The sequence below is a fragment of the Vicia villosa genome, linkage group LG4 (genome assembly GCF_029867415.1).
Source record: "Vicia villosa cultivar HV-30 ecotype Madison, WI linkage group LG4, Vvil1.0, whole genome shotgun sequence".
In the NCBI taxonomy this organism is placed as follows: Eukaryota; Viridiplantae; Streptophyta; class Magnoliopsida; order Fabales; family Fabaceae; genus Vicia; species Vicia villosa.
The window spans coordinates 121,249,349-121,257,779 of NC_081183.1; positions in this window are offsets into that span (position 1 = coordinate 121,249,349).

The following is an 8,431-nucleotide window of genomic DNA, read 5'->3' on the forward strand; positions in this document are numbered from 1 at the left end:
CTTTTGCCACTCAACACAACATCACTCTTTATCAGATGGATGTTAAGAGTGCCTTCTTAAATGGTTACATAGATGAAGAAGTTTATGTCCATCATCCTCCTGGTTTTGAAGACTCCATGTCTCCAAATCATGTTTTTAAATTAAAGAAGTCATTATACGGATTGAAACAAGCTCCCAGAGCTTGGTATGAACGTTTGAGTTCTTTCCTTCTGGAAAATGGTTTCACTAGAGGAAAAGTGGACACTACTCTCTTTTGTAAAACATTTAAAAAGGATATTTTAATTTGTCAAATATATGTTGATGATATTATCTTTGGAACATCTAATGCTACACTTGGAAAGGAGTTTGCTGAGTCTATGCAGGCTGAATTTGAAATGAGTATGATGGGAGAACTCAAGTATTTCCTTGGGATTCAAATCAACCAAACTTCCGATGGAACCTATGTTCATCAAACGAAGTATGTGAAAGAACTTCTGAAGAAGTTTAATCTTTCTGAAAGCAAAGAAGCCAAAACTCCTATGCATCCAACATGTGTACTGGGTAAGGATGAGGTAAGTAAGAAGGTAGATCAGAAGTTGTACAGAGGTATGATTGGATCTCTTCTATATCTAACTGCTTCTAGACCTGACATTCTCTTTAGTGTTTGTTTGTGTGCTCGATTCCAATCAGATCCAAGAGAATCTCATTTAACAGCGGTTAAGAGAATTCTAAGGTATCTTAAAGGAACTACTAATGTTGGTTTAGTTTACAGAAGATCTAAAGATTACAACTTAGTAGGATTCTGTGATGCTGACTATGCTGGAGATAGAATAGAAAGAAAGAGCACTTCTGGAAGTTGTCAATTTCTTGGAAGTCATCTGATCTCATGGTACAGCAAGAAGCAAGCTACTATTGCCCTCTCAACAACAGAAGCAAAATATGCTGCTGCTGCTGGTTGTAGCACACAAATGCTCTGGATGAGAAGTCAGCTGGAAGATAATCAGATATATGAGAGTAACATTCCTATTTTCTGTGATAATACTTCTGCTATATGTTTATCTAAGAATCCTATTTTACATTCAAAAGCTAAACATATTGAGATTAAACATCATTTCATAAGGGACTATGTTCAGAAGGGTGTTATATCTTTAAACTTTGTGGATACAGACCATCAATAGGCCGATATCTTTACAAAACCCCTTGCTGAAGATAGGTTTAAGTTCATTCTGAAGAATATCAGTATGGACTTATGCCCAGAATGAGAAGATGAGAAGATCTTATGTATGAGTATCTTCTGAAATGAAATTGGATTTTTTTAAGAAGTTCTGATTGAAATCAATTAGAAATTGTGATTCTGTTATTACTAACGATTCAGTGTCTAAGTTGATTCAGAATCTCTTTAAAAGCAAAACAGCCGTAACTGGCTATCCAGATGGTAAACACGTGTTCACTATTTCTGGACAAGCGTGCGTGCAGTTGAGGGGACGTCTACTTAGGTAACTGTGCAAATCTCGTCTTTTGTCATTATTATCTCTCCTCACGTCACGTAACATTAAATGCCATTCATCATTTCTTTTATTGTCCTTCTTTTCTTTTTTATATTCCTTGAACGTTTCCCTCTTCTTTTTCCCTCTATTTATTCCAACATTAGCTCCCTGTCTATGAACTGTCCCTCACTTCCTCTTTGGTCTCTTGGATCTCTCCTACAGTGGAGGTTCTAGTCTAGACAGGCATGAAGAGTTTTAAAGCTTTCATGGCTGAACAGACTGAAGACCAGAGGGTTCTTGAGTTGTTTGCGCAGTCTTTGCGTAGGATAGAGTCTTAGGCTTTAAGTCTTTGTAGTTTTCTTTCCTTGTTGCATCTGTTTTCCTGCATTCCTCTTTTGTAATCCTTCTTGTTGAAATCAATGAAAAGTTATTTATGTTTCTTTCCTTTTGTCTCTTGCTTTACATCTGAATCTTTTATGCTTTTTGATGTTATGACAAAAAGGGGGAGAAAATATATGATAAATGATCTGATTAATATTATCAGTTACCGAGTAAAAAGGCTCCACATTTACTAACAGAACTTGCAAAGTTCTATGTTTTTAAGTTGTGTTGTTGCAGGAATCAAAGATTCAAGATCAACATAAGAAGCAACAAAATGAATCAAGCTCTTGGATTCTTGAAGCAAGCTGAGTGCTAGGAAGCTTCAGAATCAGAAGCAAGAAGGAAGAATGATCAGAAATTCTGATAATAGAATATGATCCAAATCATCGTCTATTTGCTCTGATACATTGTCTATTGGATCTGATATATTCTATATGGCTTATATGGCTCTGATACATATTTTGTGTTCTGATACACATTTTATGTTCTAACTCATTCATGCTGACTTTTTGTCGTTTAGTTTTGTTCTGTAACATTTCACGATGTAGAGATGCTCTGATGATGCTCTGGTACATTCAACAATGTTCTGATACAATCTAGCATGAAGTGATGTAAGAAGAAATTCAAAGCTCTGAAGCTATCCGAGGGAAGCAGAAATCAGAAGCTGTGAATGTTCTAAAGATCCAGAAAACTCAAGTTCTGAAGCTGTCCTACATGGAAGCATGAATCAGAAGCTGTGAATGTTCTAAAGATCAAAGAAATTCAAGTTCTGAAGCTTTCCTAAATGGAAGCAGGAATCAGAAGCTGTGAATGTTCTGAAGATCAAAGAAATTCAAGTTCTGAAGCTGTCCTAAATGGAAGCAGGAATCAGAAGCTGTGAGTGTTCTAGGGATCTAAAGAAATTCAAGTTCTGAAGATGTCCAATGGAAGCAGAAGTCAGAAGCTATGAATTATCAGAAGACAGAAGCTTATGTGATCGTCTCTACCGAAATAATCAAGGAAGTCTTTTATTATTAAAGTTCTTCGAGTATTTATTTCAGGGGGAGATTATTCATCTCAGGGGGAGATTGTTAATCTCAGGTGGAGACATATTCACATGCTTATGCTATAGCTGTGTAATTTGTCTTTAGCCGTCTACTCTTTCTGATCGCAAATTCATATCATTTATATATGTTTTTGTCATCATCAAAAAGGGGGAGATTGTTAGAACAAGATTTGTTCTGATCAATATTCTTAGTTTTGATGATAACAAGGATATGAATTTTGTGTGAGATAATGTGGTACTCTAATACATTGCAATTTCCCTTTCAGGAAATATATAAAGAGTATGCACAAATCAGCGCTCAGAAGCTTTGTCTCAGAAGGTTCAGCATGTAACATCAGAACATGGTATGGCAAGACATCAGAAGATGGTCAAGGCAGAATCAAAACACGGGTCTATGAAAGCATCAGAAGAACTTGAGATCAGAAGCAGAAGCACTAAAGTTCTCATGGTATCACGCTCAGAAGCACTTCAAGGTCAGAAGACAAGAAGATGCTATGCACCAAGCTGTTTGACTCTGATGATATTCAAATATTTTATTCACAAACATCAGATCAGAATAAAGTACAGGTGGCAGGCTACGCTGACTGACAAAAGGAACGTTGGAAGCTATTAAAGGCAACGTCAGTAGACACAGCGTGAACAAGGCTCGAGGTAGTTGACAAAAGCGTGAAACATTAAATGCAAATCTGTACGGAACACGCAAAGCATTAAATGCGCTCAACGGTCATCTTCTCAAACGCCTATAAATATGAAGTTCTGATGAGAAGCAAGGTTACGAATTCTGAACGAAATTATTCTGAAAGACTTGCTGAAACGCTGTTCAAATTCAAAGCTCAGAAACTTCATCTTCATCAAAGCTCACTACATTGCTGTTGTAATATATTAGTGAGATTAAGCTTAAACGTTAAGAGAAATATCACTGTTGTGATTATAGCTTTTCAGAAGCATTTGTAATACTCTTAGAATTGATTACATTAATTTGTAAGTAACTAGAGTGATCAAGTGTTGATCAGGATACTCTAGGAAGTCTTAGCTTGTGTCTAAGCAGTTGTAATTAGAGTGATCACGTGGTGGTCAGGATACTCTAAGAAAGTCTTAGCTTGTGTCTAAGCATTTGTTCCTGGAGTGATCAGGTTGTGATCAGGATACTCTAGAAAACTTAGTCGCGGACTAAGTGGAAAACCATTGTAATCTGTTGCGATTAGTGGATTAAATCCTCAGGTGAGGTAAATCACTCCGTGGGGGTGGACTGGAGTAGTTTAGTTAACAACGAACCAGGATAAAAATAACTGTGCATATTGTTTTTATCGTTCAAGTTTTTAGACTACACTTATTCAAACCCCCCCTTTCTAAGTGTTTTTCTATCCTTCACTTCCATCTCAATAAGAAAAGATGCTTATCTTCCCCAGAGAAGTCTAAAGCAAGCAACACCATGCATCACCCGTGTTATTTACACCGTGTTGAAAAACATTTGCTGAGTATCTGGTTATATTGCGACGTCGGTCCGCCTCCAGTATATACTTTTTTGTCTGTCAGTATCGTCAGCATGCATGTGACATTCATGACATTCATCTTTTATACATATTTGCATCATTTATGCATTCTTGCATTTTTCAATGTTTGTTTCAAAATTACTTGTTTAGGATGTATCTATCTTCAAAAGAAACAGGTATGGGCGTGTCATCTCTCCAGTAGGTTGTCACCCATAAGCAGAAAGAGCATCTTCTTTCTCTAATTCCCCACTGAGATAATTCCTCGTGGAAGAAGGTTGCTTCAGTTTTTCCTCTCAAAACGAAGGAGAAAATCCCCAGTTGAGTTCATTCCTCATCGGGTACAAAGTCTTGTTTGACTGTTTCTTTCCAATTCATTCATGGATAGAACCCTGTCTTTACCAGAGATTCAGATTCCGATTCTCAAAATAGAGTCGTGAAAATTGAGCCATAATCAATAGCCTCATCATCTGAGCAGCTTATGTCTCTTCCAAAAGACTTTTCCTCTCTAGGAAATCAATCATGAAGACCATGTGACAATCAGGGCCTTATTACTGTTCACAAGGCTGAATCACAAGTAATTTCCCTAGCAAAGTCTCCAGGATCATTTTATCACTCGGCTGATAATTGATCATGTCATCAAAACCGCTATCACGAGGCTGGTAGTCGGCAACCTTTTGTTCTGGTTATATTACTTTATCATGTCTATCACAATGCTGATAGTCGGTTATATTAACCGAACCTTTGAAACTCTTTTAACCATGTCAAGTCTATCACCGTGATGATAGTCGGTAATACAGTTTCATACCCTTCAATTTCGCATTATTTAACAAGTCTATCGCTGTGCTGATAGTCGGTAATGTCGATAGGTAAGCTTTTCTTACAAAGCTATCATTCCCCGGTGAAGCATACACTTGCTTTCCCAAAAAAAGAAAAAAACGGATTCTCTTCCTAAAACGGATTGAGACATCCTTCCCGATCTCTTGTCCCCAGTGGAGTCAGTTCTTGATATCCCCTCGGTAAAGATATCCTTGCATCATTCGCAATTTTGGTATCTTAGGTCCAAAATTTGCGTCTTCTGATATTTAAGTCTCTTCCACCCTATCAAAACAAAGATTTTCAATCTTCATATCTCAGGTTGAAGAAACTTAAATAGGGGCATCTGTCATTAAGGGATATGTATGCAGAAGATTGCGATGATCTTTGCGAGCATAATCAAACAAAAAACTTGGTTTCCCACCTATCTCACAAAAGAACCTCCCCAATAGCATAGAAAGAAACAAACATAACAAAGAAACCTATAGAGTACTATAGATACGTTGGGTGCTAATACCCTCCCTTCGTATAACCAACCCTCTTACCCGAAATCTCTCCCGCTTTTGGCATTGCTTTTAATTTTGTGTTATTTGCTTTGCATATCTTTTAAGGTTATTGCAACTTTTTTCCTTTTCCTACTTTGGAAATAATAAAAAGTTTGGTCGTGACAAAAAAATAAAAATCATTTTCTTGAGCACTCGAGCCCAAAGAAGGCATCAGGTGTCTCATCCCGATTTTTCACACGACACCCTTTATAGGTGTTCAGTCCTTGATAAGAGCACCTGAAATCGTGCGCCCTAAATTCCTAAGATCCTTGAAAGGGTTAGTTAAATCATGTTATGCTTATGATGTAATGATGTCATGATGTTATGCGAATGCAATGCATCAGGTATGTTGTAAGATAGTAAGGGAAAACAAGTCTTTTAACAAAACCTGCAAGGAAACAAAGGTTAGTAGAAAACACAAACAAGTCACACAAGTGCCCTTATGGTTAGAGGTTTGCATGGAGTTCGTAGGTAAGTACCCTCCCCACTGAAGTTAAGTTGGTTCAACCTGTCCTATATAAAGATCGGGTTCCAGGGAGCTCATATCATTGACCTTTCTCGAAGGCGCTTATCTCAGTTCGGCAATCGAATCACCAACCGAGAAGGTCCTGAAAGTCCAGTCCATATGAGTGTAGCTTCGAGTATCAACCAACTTCAGTCGGAACCAAAGTCAGCCATCTCGCTACTTTCTAATAGGGCAAAGTCAAGTTCAACTAGGGTTCTAGGGTAAATTAGTGCTCAATGACACCACGCACCAGCCAAGTGTTTCCTCAAGTTTGATCCCAAGGAACACCAGGACAAACCAATGTGTCACACTAACGATGGCCATCATATCAACCACATCAATATACGCTGTGCAGTCTCCTTGATCTCATGCCATTTACCTAAGGTACTCAGATCCGGGTAAGGATCTTTCACACAAGTAAATACCCAAAACAGCCTTTGAAATATAAAGCAGACAAATCAAACAATTAAAGTGAATCCTAAACTTTAAGGTAACCCCTCTTTTAAATCGAAAGCATCCCCAGAAGAGTCGGCAGTTCTTTAATACAGTGAACTGCCTTTATTTGAAATGTTGCGGATAGCAAGAGTCGCCACCGACTTTTATTTTATCCAATTTTGGGAAAGGCTAAAAGAACAGGAAAAGACCTTTTAAAAAAGATTTTGAGTTCGGGGGGTAAGTTATACAAAGGGAAGGTTTAAGGCACCCTTTGCATCCATGGTTATCCATGGGCTCTTAATTGCTTAGTTCACTTTGTTTTCAAAATATTTGAATTGTTTGAAAAGTTTGAAGTGTCGTGTGTGAATAGAAAAACTTCGTTTAAGGACTTTAGCTTGTAAATAAGTGTAGCCTTGTTTGAAAGTATTTGAAAAGAGAGGCGTGAAAAGTAATTTGATTTTTAGAGCAAGCAATTAGTAGCAACTACCCTAAGTTTGAAAAATCGTTCTTTTAGCTTTTCGGACGAAAGGATCTATCCATACCATGAGAGGGCAGGAAGTCTTTCAATTGGATGTTAAGGGTCATCGAGGTTTATCGTTCGCCACAAAACTGTCCCTTGTCATAAAGAGGGCAGGTAGTCAAAGGGAAGGATATAATAGTCATTTTATCTTTTTAGGCATCATGCGAGGATACCTTAGCAATATATTCTTTATAAGGCAACCTCGAGGGAGTTTCAATAACTTTGAAGGCGACGGGCAACATTGCTTTAGGTATCCTCGGAATCGAGGGACTTGACTATTTTTAGGCAACAAAATTAAGGCAACCAATTAATAAGGCAACAGTATAAGGCAACAAGAGGGATTACCCTAAAGGTGTGTGGGTGCAACAATCACGGGGTTCAATTCGAATATTTAATCTTGTATTGTTAGTGATCTAACGTTTGATTGATGATCTTGCACTCCCTACTTTACTAACCACATCAATTAATATTACGGAAATTAAAGGCAGAAAATAAATTCCTATGCTATTACAATAAACACCTGCGGGGATGGGGGAAATTAAAAGACGGAAGAATAAGAGGGAATAATAATTAGTTTAATCATCTTGATCTTGAGCCTTGATCTTCCTCGAACCCTTGATTGACTCTGATCATCTGAGAATTAACAGAAAATAATGGGGAGGTGAGTTTAGGAGAGATTCATTGACTTTTTTAAATAAACCCTATTTTGGGCAAAGGCAGAATAAAAATTAAAATAAGATTTAAACCAAAAAGAATTAGAAACTTAGCTTTTTTTAATTTGGCATGGCGCGCGGCTGAAGGATCTTGATTAACCCTGAAAATTTGGCACAAAGAAGAGAAGCGTTAGTGCATTAACTGAACCCTAATTGATTACAAACCCTAAAAAGTTTACAAACCTAAAGGTTTTTTTTTAAGAAAACTTATTGTGACCCAAAAGAGGTTTGTAAGGCTTAAAATGTGTTAGTGGATAATACCTACCAGTAAACCTAAAACTATTAAGGTTTATAAATGGATCGAGGTTAACAAACCTAAAAAAAATTAATAGATTAAAAGTATTTACAAAATAATAATTTTTATGGTTAGAAGAAATTATTTTAATATTATGAAGAAAATCGAGTTTTCGATTAAAATAAGTTATTACAAATAACATTGTAAGAAAATAACTTTAGTGAATGCTAAAGAGGTTTAGAAAAATATTAGAATAAAAAGAGAAAAAGAAAATAATAAA